The sequence below is a fragment of the Canis lupus genome, chromosome 24 (genome assembly GCF_003254725.2).
Source record: "Canis lupus dingo isolate Sandy chromosome 24, ASM325472v2, whole genome shotgun sequence".
Taxonomy (NCBI): domain Eukaryota; kingdom Metazoa; phylum Chordata; class Mammalia; order Carnivora; family Canidae; genus Canis; species Canis lupus.
Genome location: NC_064266.1, coordinates 40,452,382 through 40,468,912, shown reverse-complemented (window position 1 = coordinate 40,468,912; position 16,531 = coordinate 40,452,382).

The window sequence follows — 16,531 nt, the reverse complement described above, 5'->3', positions numbered from 1 at the left end:
GCTTATGGCTTCACTCAGTGCATTATATGGAATCATTGGGTATTTTCTAGAACAAAAAGCCATTTTCCATGGTAATAACCAAACACAAAGTAAAGCACACGGTGAATTACCTGGCTATATCTGTATCTCTATATCTCTATCTACCTAGCTACCTATCTCCCCTTTATATTTAGTAATATAATCTAAAACAACTTAAATTTGTTTCATCTTTATAACTTTATCTTTAATATACTGTCACATGGCCATTAAATGGTTCCGAAGTTGACAAATGATACATTCAGGCCAAGAATACAGCTTAAAATAAGATTGTTTCCTGGAAACACTGGGACCCAGATGGGACTCTATGTAGAAACACACAAGGAGTTGATGCAAAGATGCTAAAATTCTGTATCTAATATAACCATTCTTGGAGATGACCAGGTGAAGTATGAGTCCTTTCTGGTTAATGGTTGAACCCCCACTGGCATTGCTACATTTATAACCAGTAAAAACCTGTAGTATCATTGTTCCCACTCCTTTTGGTCCATTCTGGGATAATCTAATGGGCTTAAAAAAAGACAAATATCTGAACTCTATGCCTAGGAACTCATATTTGATTGGTCTGAGGTAGGATCCAAGCGTTCATGTTTTTGAAGCTCCCCCAAGTGATTCTCACCTGCATCCTTAGTTAACATTTACAGATACTAAATGAAATAGTAAGAAAAAGGATGAAATTTAAATAATTGGCAAAACAGGAGAAAATATCCTTTCTGCTCTCTCTCTCTCTCTCTTTCTCTTTCTCTCTCTCTCTCTCTCTCTCTCGGGATTAGCAGAATATTCTTGATATATTAACCTTGTGCTTCTCGCTAGTATTTCTCTTTTCTCCTTGTGCTTAATCTCTGTGCACTACTGTACTTCTCTGCCAATTCAGAGAAAGTATGTAATGGCAGAAAGCAAGAATAAAAGGAGGCTCCATTGGATTCTCGATTTTTTAAGAAACTGGGGAGCAAAACTTGTCCATCTCTCCCTAGTAGAAAAAACTCCCAATACAGGCAGAGGGGTAAATATTGGAGGTTGAATAATTTAAGTGTACACACCTGTAGTATAGACATTTGAGAATAAACATAGTTAAGAGAAAAAAGCCATGGACAACATTCTTGGAGACTAAAGATTGGTCAGCTCCCAAAACAATGTGAAGCATGCAAGGACAGCGGTGTCCTGGGCCTTATTTCTTAGGTTAGGTCCCAGGGAGGCAGGATGACTCCAGAGAAAGAAAACAAGAGCATATATCTCTAGAAAGGGGATTTAAGCAAATTCCTATAAGTATTCTATACAAACAGTATGGAGTAGAACAACGGAGAGGTTCTATCACCTAAAAGGTACTGAGACAGCAGAGGATTCCTGGCTCTGGAAGGAATTAGGGCATCTCCATGGTAACCTGTGTAGAAGGCTGATCACCTGAAGAGGGGGCAGGACTCAGCATACACTGAGAACAGGATGTCTGTCCCTCCTCCCAAGGCCTTTGCTTTTTTTCTAAGTAGGCCCCACATCCAGCATGAAGCCCAACGCAGGGCTTGAACCCATGACCCTGAGATTGAGACCTGAGCTGAGATCAAGAGTTGGACGCTTTACCAACTAAACCATCCAGGCCCCCCTGCCTTGCCATATAAGAATTAAATTTTTAGGGGAAAAAAAGGATTTAGCTCTGCGTCTCTGGACTGATACTGATACCCACTATACCTCAACTCCAATAAGCTCGCTGTACTGCACTTAGATCCTCTGAGTCATTCACCACACCTAGCCAGCTTCAGTGCGCTTCTGCCTACAAATACTACTCTTGTGTTTCCCTTCAGAAAACTCCCCTTGCCTTCTGAAGCCACTGTGCCCCAGACACATTTTGTCTTTCCAAGGGCATCCTTGAGCCAACAGATGCATGAGTATAAAAGCCCAGCATCCTTGCCCGAGGCTAGCATGACTCCCAGATGTGACTCCAGAGTCCCAAGCAGGGTTAGGCTGTCTGCCCTTTGTGGGATTTAATTTCTCCTCCTTTGCTGTTCTGCTTCCCTCACTTTTTAGCTATTTCTCCTGGAAGCACATCCTCCACATAATAAATTTCTCATGGATCCTCATCTCAGGATCTGCTTCTGAGGAACCAGACAGGAGAGGAAGCCATAGCACTGCCCTATGCAAACTCTTTTTCTTCAGGATGCCTATTTCCTCATGTCACATTTCCCTTCTGCATGACAACCTCCGTCATACAAGGCCTTTATTAACCTGATTGGGGTCCACCACTCTGCTTTCTTTCCTCTTCAATCCCTGCCTCACCCTTTAGAATCTAGTGACACTAAACTATAGTCACTGAAGACACAGAAGATTTATGTGTCCACATTTCTCCTGCGCCAATTACTCTGCACAAAGAGCCTCTCCCTCCCCGGTCCTCCTGGAGAACTCCTATTTCAATGGTAACACACAACCTTAAAAAACCTGTCATGAGTTTTGTAAATCATCACTCTCAACCAAAAAAAGAAATCCCTCATTTTTACAAAGGTTTAATCACTCCATCTCTATGCTTTATTTCCACCTTGTTCATAGATCTACCTGATATCTAGCACATTTGGTTTTAATTTGTTTACTTGCCTTTGCTATTGGACAGGAAATTCTTTGTTGACAAAAACTGTACTCACCCCCCACTGTCCTCACTACATAGCAAATAGCCAATAACAGTGGGAATGTTGTATTATTTCTCTCTTCAAAAATGTTTTCCATCACCTCCCAACATGATTAAATCCTAACAATTATCCCTAAGTCCACCTCCTGATATGAATATTGTTTCCTAAAACTTTCAAATATATGCAAATTTTTCTCTTCTGCATAAGTTTAAAATTCTGGAGTTCTTGTAATCTATAACACTCATTCTGCCATTTCTCCTGAGCTTTTCCACTCTGCCGCTTAACACTTTTGTAAATTCTAGGTTTATCCCCTCTCTGATGAGGTCAAGGACTATACCATATTAATCTCTGTTCCCTCTAAAATGCACTTGCTAAGTATGTGTCAGATGAGTAAATGAATAAGACAAATAAACAAATGTAACTCTTGCTTTCCTGATATTTCAAAAAATTTCACATGTAGACTTATGGCTTAAATTTTCCTTTGTCCCCAGTAGGGAACAGTGGCTTGTAGATGCTCAATAAATAGTTGCTGAATTGAAATATTAAGTGTTTTAACAGTCAATTTCCACATGAGTTAATTCCACACTACCTTATTTTACAGGAAGTGGAATGTAAGTTATGGGGAATCTGTCCAGAATTTCAAAAAGCTCCAGTGAAAAACTGAAGATTAGAGATCACGGCTTTTGATTCATGACCAAGAATTTAATCCAAAAAGTCACTAGGTCTCTTTAAATTATATATAGTCAGCTCCTCATTATACCTTACAATATTAACCTAATGAATTATTTATGAACCTTGATTTACTCTCCATCACCAATTCCCAGCTGGTTATCATATTGCCAACATCAAGGCCACTACCAAAGAGCCTCCATACAGAAAAAGTAGGAGAGTGTCTAAGCTCATGTCCTCAAAAACTACAATTTATTTAACACCTACTGTATGCTAGGCATTGTGTTGGGTGGTTTATTACATAAGCTTGTTTCATCCTCAGCAAGTCCTTGGGAAGATTCTAGTATTATAATTAAGGTGTAGGTTCTTAGATAACTAGACTTCATAGTAATAGAAGAACAATGCTAACCTTGTCCACTTAATCCTTAGTCCTGGAACACCGTATTATAGATAGTAAGTGCCCAGTAAATATGCAGTGGATGAATGAACTTGCCTGAGGCTATGAAGTTAGTAACACAGGAGCTAGGATGTAAACTGAGGTTCCTCTCCTCCTCCCATTATGTCATGCTGCATCTTCTGTAGTTTTGCACCTTGGGGCATAGTGGTCAGCACTTTTAATGGGAGTTTACTAGAAACAAAGTCTCATCCTTCCACCCTCAGAACTACTGAATTAGAGTCTGCATTTCACAAAAATCCCAGGTGATCTCTGTATGCACAGTAGCTTGAGAAGCACTGCTAGAGGACATGTTTCATGGGATACGTCCAAAATCTGTAAGAACTCTCATGATTTACTGACATCTCACTCTTTTCCAACAGAAGTAGAAATCAAGAATCAATTGCTAACAAGAAAACATTTAAATGACAAAAATAGCCAGCTATGGTAATCTCCCCTGTGCCAGACTCTGTATGACGGACCAGAGGTACAAATATCAAGAAGGACAGTTCCTCTCTCTCTTTTTTAAAGACTTTATTTATTTATTTATGAGAGACTCACAGAGAGAGGCAGAGAGAGAGTAGAGGGAGAAGCAGGCTCCATGCAGGAAGTCCAATGTGGGACTCAATCCCGGGACTCCAGGACCACGCCCTGAGCCAAAGGCAGACACTCAACCGTGAGCCACCCAGCCGTCCCCGAATTCCTCTCTTTAAGGAGCCCAGAGGTCAGTGCAGTTCTTAACCTGGGGTCTATGCATTTGCTTCCCCCACCACTGGCAACCTGCCCTTTCCATCACATACATTTTGCATTGTACATGTATGAGGGAACAGATGCACATTTTTCATGTGTAAAGCTCCAAAACATTCATCAGACTCACAAGGCTAACTAAAATTCATTTAATATCAAAAATTAAAATAAAAAATGGACCACTAATGCTAGCATAGAGGAAAATAATTTTAAAAATTTCACTGGAGGGGTGCCAGTTAATGGAGTGTCTGACTCTTGGTTTTGGCTCAGGTCATGCTCCACATCAGACTCTGCGCTCAGCAGAGAATCTGCTTGAGATTCTCTCTCCCTCTCCCTCTGCCCTTCCTGCTTGTGCTCTTTCTCTCTCTCAAATAAATAAATCTTCAAAAAATTTCACTGGAGCTTAATTATACATATAATATCATAGCTACATATACATACCCACATACATATGCTTAATATGTACATATATGTGTGTGCATATATGTGTATATATAATATACATGTGTATATATAATATATGCATATATATGAACATTTAACTGTGTTATATTTCTACTTAGCCATTAGTCCTTACAAATAACACAGCAGCAATAGCTAATACTTTTTGAGACTCTATCATATGCCAAGCCTGATTTTAACCACTGCGTTGTCATTAATGACAATTAAGAATTACATGAGAATTAGGAATTATTCCCATTTTACGAATTAGCTGAGGCTGTGGAAGTAAGAACATTGCCCGAGGTCACACAGCTGGAAAAGTCAAAGTTCCAGGACTCAAGCATGGACAGTCTGGCTCCATAGTCTAGGCTCTGACACCACCCAGCCTACTACTAAATGGAAGTGTACTGAATATCTTCAGCAGAGTTAATGGTGATGTTGCTAATCACACTAGAGAAGGAAGAAGCAGAACAACTGAGAAGTGGTGCCAACTCACTTGTAAGCCTAGCTTAGGTTCTACAAATCTGTCACTTCATTGTGTCAGACACATGTGCATAAATCAAAATAGACCATATACTTGTGTGTATGCATAAGACAACTCCAATTATATAGACATACATGTATGTACAAACATGCATGTATGTAGATGCACACATGCATACACACATTAGTGGTCTTAACTCAGGAATGGAAATCATTTCAATTTCTACTTCTGTTTCTTTTGCTTAACTTTTCTGCATATTCCATGGTAACCAGATCATTTGTTCTACACTGGTTCTCAACCATACGCTTCTAAATTACTGGAGGGGCTTGTTAATAATTCAAATACCTGAAACCGTCCCTAACCTACTGAAAAAACTATCTTCAGGGTTGGGCCCATGCAACTATAATTTTTAACAAGCTTTGGGAATACGTACTTTTTAAATGAGCTCTTTAGGTATTTGTAATTCTCCGCTAAGTTTGGGAACAAATGCTCTTTATTGACCCTCAAAAGTGCCTTAAAGTTACCTGACAATCTTATTAAGATGCAGCTTCTGGTTCAGTAAACCTGAGCTCAGGCCTGAGAGCCTACAATTCCAGCCAGCTGCTGCTGCTGATCTTGGCAGCACTTTTGAGTACAAGGCTATGCATCAATTGGTTTAATATTTATTTTCAGTATACATTTTGGGCCTAATTGTAGTAAAACTAGAAACAATGCACTTCACCGGTTTGAGGGCCAAAACCGCTTTGTAGGATAGGAGCATCCTGGACCGCTAAGGAGAACATACAGAGTTTTTTGCTTTGATGGGTGTTTCAAATGAACCAGATAAAACCAGGTTATTCATTGCAGGCAGGCAGGACTGCTCCCTGTCTGTAATACCAAAGTTCCCTCTGTGCTTGCCAGCATGGTTACTTGCTAGAACACAAAATGATAATCTAAATGTTAACAAGTTGTCATTAAAGAGTGATGACCACTTTCAAAGAACAAGTAATCCCTGACATCCTATAAAGAGGTGATGGAAGACATGATATTTTATTCATCCCAAGGCTTCATTAACAAATCTTCAAGGAGCTGGGACTCTAGTGCCTTATCTGAAGAGCTTTGCCACTGACTGGTGTAGTCATTAGTTAAACCTAAAAATTGCGAAGACGTATTGGCAAGGGGTGAATTTCATGTGAAGTAGAGAAGCACCTCTGGAATGGAAGCATGCAAGGTCTTTTGTCAACTGTATGCAGCAAGGGCTGAAATCACATGGGTGGAGGCATGCTGATATAAGACTTTGCCCGCTCACTGTGCAGGGGTTAGAGAAGCAGGGTGGAGGAAAGCAATCTAGTTCCCCACCTGTGCGGCCCCCATTTCCAGGGATGACATAGCAGCAATAATAAGAGATTAATTACAACATAATACCAGAAGTAACAGCAATCATCATCATCTTTATCACCACCACCATCATGCCATGGAAGTTAGAAGTGATAAAACCCCAACTCAAACTGGCTTAAGGAAAAAAAAGAGTAATTTATCTACTTACGTAATTTCAAAATGCATATGTGGATTAAAGCGCCTTAAATCACTAACACTGTATCTTGCTTTCTCCCTCCTTCTGTTGTTCTATTTCTTTGTCCTACTTTTCAGTGTTGGTATCTCTCATAGGCAGACCCTCTCCACGTAGAGGCTTATAGGAACATCGGGTCTCATTGGGACATCCTGGATTATATGTCCATCCCTGAACCAATCGGTTTGGCTGGTGGATGGAAAGTGCCCATGGGCCTGGGTCACATGATCAACTCACGACTCAGGCAGGAGTCAGGGTGGCAGTGTTAAATCTACTAAATGCCAAAAAAGCAAAAGAAAGAACTGTTATCAGAAGAGAAAACCCGATCTAGAGTGGACTACCATTCCATTTGATCCTCACGACACTGAAAAGAGATGTAGATGACACTATAGATACACAAAGAGGGACACTGCTCTGTTCTTAGAATGTAAAAGATGAAGCTTAGAGAATGTGTTAGCAGGATTCCTTTGGTTTTAAGAGATGGAATCTTCATTCAAAACCAGAGGGGGAGAAAAAAGCCCAAAATCATAGGAGAGAAATACATGTTGGTTCACACAATTGAAAACCTGAAAGTTCTGTCTCCTATCACAGCTGAATCCAAAGGCTGTGTCTTCCCCCCATTCATCCCAGTATGGCAGGAAATGTCGGCACTCGCCTACACAGGCATTAAAGTTAACGCCTGTAACTCCATGACAGTCTTGTCTTTGTGGTGAGACTAGATAAAAGATTAGTGGTTTCTTAAAAACTTTAGTAATTTTTCCTAGAAATAACTAGGATTTGTGTAGTTTATAATGTATGAACCATCTTTACACCAGCCGCTGTGGGATGGGTTATACTTACCAGCCTGAGTCACATCATTTTGTTGCCAAAAAACCATAGGGATGTGACTGTCAGTTCCACTGGGAAAGCAAGGGGGCAGTTACAGAAAAAACACAGCCCAAAGAAGTGTTTCTAAAGTGCTGATTGGGGAACCTGGGTGGCTCAGTTGGGGAAGCATCTGCCTTCAGCTCAGGTCATGATCTCAGCACGCTGGGATTGACCCCACATTGGGCTCTCTGCTCAGTGAGGACTCTGCTTCTCCCTCTCCCGCTACTCCTCCCCACCCTGCTCTCTCACCCACTCACTCTCTTTCTCTCTTTGTCTAAAATACAACCACAATCACAACAACAAAAATAAGGGACATCTGGGTGGCTCCGCAGTGAGCGTCTGCCTTTGGCTCAGGGCATGATCCCAGTCCAGGGATGGAGTCCCACATCAGGCTCCCTGTGAGGAGCCTGTTTCTCTCTCTGCCTATGTCTCTGCCTCTCTGTGTCTCTCTCATGAATAAATGAATAAAATCTTAAAAAAAAAATGAAACTACTAAAACGTATGAAAACAATGGTCTACAAGACACTGGACTTCAGCCACAGAGGATGCTGGTTCTCAGTAAATATGGGAAGCCAATGAAGTAATCCCTATGATTTCCCCAGTTTACAAAATTGAGTTTTCCAGCCTTGGAAAAGGGAGAGGTAGCTTGGTGGAGGCCCGTGGACTCCTTGAATTGAGGAAACAGAGACAAGAGAAAGACACAATGGAGGTCAGAGTTCACAACACAGAACCTTGAAAAAGAGAGAGAATCGCAGAGACCTGCAGAGGGGCCCAGTGAGAACCAAGGCAGGCATGCTTGTGAGGAAACCCTCCAAGGCTGAGGCAAGAACCACTTAGAAGAATTAGAGGGAACAGTGAAGAGTACTTACACAGGGTCAGACACTGTTGGCCACTCCCATGAGCCAGGCTGAAAAACCCTTCTCATCATGGGGTCTTTTGTTGGAGGGTACCCAGAGGGTCTTGATTCAGGAGTTGTGAATAATTAGCCCTAGGCAAAAAGCTAATACTTAGTTAGGTCCCACCTTACAAATCTTAAAAATAAGACTTGAAAGGATCAAACTATTTCTAAGTAATCTAACTTGACCCGAAAGCAGAGCTCAAGAATCTACACAGAAATACAAAAATATGTAGTACCCAATAAGATAAAGCCCATTTGACAAAACTTTCTTTCTTTCTTGGTGGTACATAAAATCTGGTGGCATATTTTAATAAGTGGCATTTTAGAGCTGATGAAATATGGTTTTATTATAAGCTGGTCTTCCCGTTTTATAAATCATGCTGCCCCACTGAGTCTTTGACAACACCCAAAAAAAAACCCATGACGTTTCAGTCTACGATTCTCCCGCTGTGACATCCAGCCACTGCATCTTGACAAGACAAAATGTTCCAACTCGTTCTTTTATTAGCCACTTTGTAACCCCAGCTCAGAGGCCTAGATATAACATATCTTAAAAGCAAAAGGAAAATTTTATCGAGAGAAATAAATTAATTGGAAAACTTAACATAGAAAAAAAACAATTTAGAGGAAAAGAGAGTCATAGAGATACCAATCATCTTACCATCGTCCCAGTTCTGCTGACTCAGTACGAGGTCTAGAACTCTATTGAAAAACAGCAAATTCCAAAGTATGTTCTATAGACAGCTTCTCAAGTGGCCTTTAAAGAAGACTGGTGATAATTAGTAAACCTATTGCATTTTTTTTTAAGATTTTATTTATTTATTCATGAGAGACACCGAGAGAGAGGGGCAGAGACACAGGCAGAGGGAGAAGCAGGCTACGCAGGGAACCCGATGTGGGACTCGATCCCAGGACCACACCCTGAGCCAAAGGCAGACGCTCAACCACTGAGCACCCAGGCAATCCACCTATCGCATTTCATATAAAAGGATGAGTGAAAACCCTTCCAATTTGGACATTTTTTTCTTTCTAATTTGGATATTTCTACAGTGTGAAAAATCATTTTTTTGAGATTTTTTTTCATGTTTTTATATTTTTTTATATTTATTCTTTTTAACATTTTACATTTTTATTTATGCGAGAGAAGGTGTGAGCAGAGAGAGGAACAGAGGGAGAGGGACAAGCAGACTCCATGCTGAGCAGGGATGTGGGAGCTTGATCTCCTGACCCTGAGATCATGACCTGAGTCAAAATCAAGAGTTGGATGCTTCACTGACTGAGCCACCCAGGTACCCCTGCTGCTGTTTTTAAATGTAGACTCTTCTTCTACCCTTCCCTTCAACCTTTCCTTAAGAGAATCACCATCTCAGCACCTGGCCAAAGGGCCATAAATCCAGGAGTGTTAAATTTAAAATAGTTCGTTAAAACCCCAACATTTTCTTGGTGGCCATATACCAAGCTTCAAGTACTCTCTTTTAGACAAGTGTTGGCAAAATATTCTACCCAGAATTAGATTTATGAATAGTGCAGGATAAAGTGACTAACTGGCAAAATAATGAAGATGGGCAGGGAGTGATGGGGGGTGGGCTGGTGTCGCTTTGCTTACAGAGTTAAGGTTCTAGAAATAATAGAGGATAGGATATGTTCCTCAGACATAAATAGTTATAATGAGTGTGGTAACACATAAAGGATAACCTACTTAAACACATGTTGCCTGTTGAAGAAAATGAACAGACCAGGAACTCATGGGACAAAATAAAATCATCGCTTTTGAGGCAGCAAATCTTTTGCTTCCCAGAGACCCCTTATAACAGATGTCACTTAATTAGCATTCCACTGGTTCCACTCCATCACAGGGGAACTTGACCTCTCTCACCTCCAAATTATGGAGTGGACCAGCAGAAAAAATGTTTCCTGCTCCCAGAAAATGGCTTGCAAAAGGAGAAGAGTCTAGTTGTCCATATAACATAATTCTTCCCAGGCTTTACTGGCATTTATTTGTTTTTAAAGATTGCATTTATTTGTGTGAGAGAGAGCACAACTAGGGTGAGGAGCAGAGGGAGAAGCAGACTCCCTGCTGAGCAGGGAGCCTAACACGACGCTGGATCCCAAGACCTCAGGATCATGACCTGAGCCGAAGGCAGATGCTTAACGACTGAGCCACCCAGGCGCCCCTTCACTGGCATTTAGAAGTTAGAAACTGGCCTGAATTCTGAGGGCTAGTTCATGACACAACAAGAATTGGAAATTAATCAACCAATTAATCAATTAATCAATCTGGCCCCATAATCACAATTCTATATGCTACTTGGATAGAAATAAGACACCTGTTGATTAATCAATTGGGTGAAGGGAATAAAATGCTTGGAAATATAGTGATTAAGAGTACAATGTTAGTGATGCTGTTACTAATATCAGTACCTAAAATATAATTGTATGAGGACCTCTAGGAATGTCCACCTCTGTCCTTTATCAAGTGTTTACAAGTGTTTTGGTGAGACCCGAGGGGTATTTCACATTGGTTTAGGCCAGTCCTCCAAGGATCTTCTAGATAAGGCTCCTTGTTGATGTCCTTGAGGTAGTCAGAATTCTAAAACATTTCCTGAGATTTCTCACCACCCTGGTATACACACCTTGCATAATCCCTTGGCTAAATATGGTAGATGGATTTTACTGTCTGGTGAGGTTACATTATATACGTGATATATGGCACAGACGACTTTAAGATATGGAGATGACTCCCCATGGGCCTGACCTAATCAGGTGAGTCCTATAAAAGCAGGGAGGTGACAGGGAGATGCTCAGAAATGAGGATAGGAAATGAGGACCACCACCAGGAGTGGAGACTGACCCCCCAGACTAAAAAAAATTGGGACCTCAAGATCCTGAATGATACTGAAAGTGGACTCTCCCCTCAATAATCTGGCCTCCAGATCAAACCAGCCTGGCCAACACCTTGATTTCAGCCTTACGAGATCCTAAGCCAAGAACCCAAACAAGCCCATGTGGACCTTTCACTACAGAACTGTGATCATGGGGTGCCTGGGGAGTTGTTGGTGAACGGTCTGCCTTCAGCTCAGGTTATGATCCCAGGGTCCTGGGATCGAGCCCCACATTGCACTCCCTACTCACTGGGTTGCCTGCTTCTCCCTCTCCCTCTGCAACTCCCCCTGCTTGTTCTTTCTCTGTCGTGAATAATTAAAAAAATAAATAAATAAATAAAAGAACCGTGAGACCATAAATGGGTGTTGTGTTGAGCTGCTAAATTTGTGGCAATTTATTATGCCCCACAGAAAGGGAATACAGTCCCTGAGCCACAGTGAGTTAAGGGAGGGGCCCAGCATGGTCAGCTTCAGAAGGCATCCTCCTTGAGAACATCTCTGTGCTCAAGCCGTCCTGCTGCATGCAGAGCAGAGCCTTCCAGGAGGAACCAGGCCAGCTTCCTGCAGTGCTCCCCAGGGGCCAGTCTCTGGGCATCTCACAGAACTGGGGAGAAATTTCTCATAAATCTCTGAATCCTTCTGCCCCCAGGACCTGAGCAGTACTGCCTGTGCCTGAAAGCAGCCAGCCTCCTGGGGAAAACAGCCCTGGCCCCCTTAACTTTCAACTCTGTCTTTCCACAAACCTCAGTCCTGAGCCTGATGGAGAACCTGAGAGAACACTACCTCCTACTTCTTTTCTCTCTCCTCTCTCACCCTAACCACAGCATCAGGATGTCAGAGCCAGACACCAGCTCCCTGATTTCTGTGCAACAATGTGAGCAAAAGAATGTTAGGGACAGCAAGTCTGTGTCCTCCCAAATTCATATATGGAAGCCCTACCCCCCACCCCCTCCCCGCAGTGTGATAGTATTTGGAGGTGGGTCTTTGGTGGGAAGTGATTAGGTTCAGATGAGGTCATGAGGGTGGGGGCCCATGATGGGGGGTAGCACCCTCCTAAGAAGAGAGAGGCTTCTCTCCCTTGTGTGCACATAGCAAGAAGGTGCCCACCATCCACAGAACAGGAAATGGATTCTTAACCAATACTGAGTGTGCTAGGACCTTGATGGTGGACTTCCCAGCCCCCAGAACCATGAGAAGTAAATTGTTTAAGGCCCACCCCCCTCATCTGTGGTATAATTTGCTATAGCAGCCTGAACTGAGTAAGACTGAGAAGCTCTTGGGGGTCCTCCCCCTGGGGCTACTGCAAGGCTCCCTGAAGGCCTCAACAGTTTGCAGGTCACTGTTACTCTCTGGGAGACCCTGCCTGAGAAGGAAGCCAGCCTGAGAAAGGAAGAGTGAGTAGGGAGCATGGTGGGGGGTGGGAGAGGGCGTGGCAACAAGACCTTGAACCTGGATTCCATCTTTTTATTTTTATTTTTTTTATAGATTTTATTTATTTATTCATGACAGAGAGAGAGAGAGAGAAGGAGGGAGAGGCAGAGACACAGGCAGAGGGAGAAGCAGGCTCCATGTAGGGAGCATGATGTGGGACTCGATCCTGGGTCCCCAGGATCACGCCCTGGGCTGAACCACTAGGCCACCGGGGCTGCCCTCCATCTTTTTAGACCAGAGCTAATGAATGCATTTTTTTTTCCACTCAATCCTCTTTGAGTTGGGTTTTTAGCACTTACATGGAAAAAATTCTGTCAAAGCAGTATGGTTTGTTCCCAGAGAATTCCTCTGGCCTCCTCACCCAATCAGCCCCAGTTCTACCACAAGCACCCTCCCTCAACTACCCTTATCACATCTGACTCGCTGAAACGTCTGGTTCACGAATGCAGCATTATATTCGCACCCTGTTTAATGTTTGGTTTCAGGCTGATGGAGCTTTCTACATTTTTTTTATTCATTTTTTTTTTTTAATGCGGCATTGTCTTTCCTAAGTCATCTCTCCATTATTCTGGACAAATAATAACCAGATAAAAGTTTCCTAATGGCTTTAATTAAAGTTCATGAACTACTTCTTCTAGGGAAATTTAGCCAGCTCTCATGGTCAAATAGTTTATGATCTTTCCGGGCCAGAAGTGCAGGAGAAAGGAAGATGTAGAGATGCCGTAAACAAACAATCGCCCGGGGCCCTCGGTTTGGGAGATGAGACTGTCAGGGGAGAAATAGTACATATAAAAGTAAAAAACGACTTTGGTGTCCATGCAAGGGTGTTTGTGTGGCACTTATATTGGAGATTTGGAAAAGCTCTACAGAAGCTTTAAATGGGGGAGAAATGCCACACTGTCCAAGAAGTCATCTCTGTAGATGCGCTGCTTCTTTTAAATGAGTTCCGGCACCCTGGTGAGCCTGAGAAAGTTGCTATGAATATTTTTTTCCTAAGATTTGAGAGAGTATGCATGCACGCACACACATGCGCACACACAAACACACATGTGTAAGTGCATGCGGAGGGTGGAGAGGGGCAGAGCGAGAGGGAGAGAGAGAGAATCTCAAGCAGAGACAGGGGCACATCTCACGACCCTGAGATCATGACCTGAGCTGAAATCAAGAGGTAGACGCTTAACTGACTGAGCCACCAGGTGTCCCAAGTTGCTATGAATCTTAACTCATTATTTTATTCACTCTATTGGGGCAGAGTCAAACCTGTTGCACAAGTGTGTGCTGCCATTAGTAAACAAGATCAAGCGTAATCATGATAAGCTTTCACCACCACTTACTGGGCACTTGATTGGTGGTAGGCATTGGGCTACACACTTTACATTCAGGCCTCTGCAAGGTAGGGGCACCTGGGTGGCTCAGAGGTTGAGTGCCTTTGGCTCAAGTTGTGATCCCAGGGTCCTGGCATCGAGTCCTGCATCAGGCTCCCCACAGAGAACCTGCCTCTCCCTCTCGCTGTGTGTTTCTCATGAATAAATAAACAAATAAAATATTTTTTTAAATATGCAAAGTGGGGGATCCCTGGGTGGCTCAGCGGTTTAGCGCCTGCCTTTGGCCCCAGGGTATGAGCCTGGGGTCCCGGGATCTAGTCCTGTGTCAGGCTCCCTGCATGGAGCCTGCCTCTCTCTCTATCATGAATAAATAAATTTTAAAAATCTTAAAAAAATATGCAAAGTGAATAATAGTATTTCCCCTTGGTGAGTTTCAGGCAGGTTAGAGTACTTACACTTACAGTATTCTATCAGGTAGCTAGTCTGTGTGCCTGGGTGGGGGTGGGGGAGGATTCCATCCACACATGAAATGTATAGTATACAACTGCTATTTTCCTAATTCACAGCATCACCTTCTACACAGACCTCTATGCACTCAACACAGGCACACACGTGTGTGCACACCCACTTCCCGCTCCAATAGCTCGTTTTGTTTATCCTCAACCCCAGCATTTTGTGTTCTAAGGAGGAGACCCCAGACACAGCCTGAAGCATTAAGTATTGATCCAGTTGAGCCAATCATGGCAATTTCATCCCCCTTCTTTAATTTGTTTAGAAAGTGGTCTATGACCCAATTCTGTCAAAGGAGATACAGTGAGAATACATGGCCAGAGCTTCCTGAAAATGTTTCTTATCTCTTTAAAAAGGAAGAGATGCAAGGAAGAGAAAGGCTCTTTTTTCTGCTTCTGAACAGTGATGTAAGCTCAGGACCCACCACAGCCATTGTGTGATCCTGAGGGCAGTGAGACCTTATGCCAAGGATGACAAAGCAGAAAGTAAAAAAATAAAAATAAAAAATCTGGGCTCCTAATAGCATCATTGAAACTCTGCAGTGGCCAACCTAGAAGCTATTTCAACTTGAGATTTAATATTTGAAAAATAAATCCCTTTATTTATTGAACATTGTGACTTGGATCTGGTGAGTCTTGAAGTCAGACATTTTTTAAGATACTCATAATATTTCACTGCACATTTGTGAGAATTCCAGTAAATGAGATACCCACTGACTGACATTCTATGCCTCTTCTCCTCACTTTGACTCCTCCTATCCTGTAAGCCATAATGGTCTGTTATTCACTAAAATATTTTTTTTCCTACAAAAATAAAAGAAGGCAGCCACCCAACCTAACACATGATTATTTGACACCTGGTGGCTTCAATCATGATCCTAGGATCCTGAGATCAAGTTCCACATCAGGCTCCCTGCAGGGAACCTGTTTTTCCCTCTGCCTGTGTGTGTGTCTCTCTCTCTCATGAATAAATAAATAAAATCTCAAAAAAAAAAAAAAAAGCCTACAGCACGCCCATCTTGCTGGACTCCTTTATTCCCATGACAACCTTGATGAGCAAGCAACCACATTGGGGAACCCCCAGCAACAAGGAGCTTTAAGAGTCCTCCAGATGTGCAGGGTGACCTCCAGCAGACAACCAACAAGCTGAAGCCCTCAGTCCTACAGCCACAAGAAAGTGAATTCTGCTAACTGTGAGTTTGGAGGTGGGCTCTCCCACAGCCAACCTTCTGGATAAGTCCCAGCTGGCACCTTAAAGGTGGTCTTACAGAGGACCCAGCTAAGTCATGCCAAGACTCCTGACCCACAGAAACTGTGGGAAAAGGAAGAGGTGTTGTTTTAAACCCCTATACTTGTAAGCATTTGTCATGCAGCAATGCAAGCTACCCTACATGTTGGCATTTGCATCATGCAAACAGTAGGCATTTCAGGCAGCTTCCTTGTCTCACCCTGGTTCCCTCCTTGACTTAACATATTTTGGCAGCTACAGAGTTTGGGAGGAGGATTTAACAGAACCGAGTCATATCTCACCTATTTGGTTCAACTAACTAAACTAGCACTACTGCTCCCCCTCCCTTATGAGGTGTTAAGCACAGTGATTAAGAATATTTAGTGCTTTGTAGTTTTGACCTAATTCTATTTTATAAAA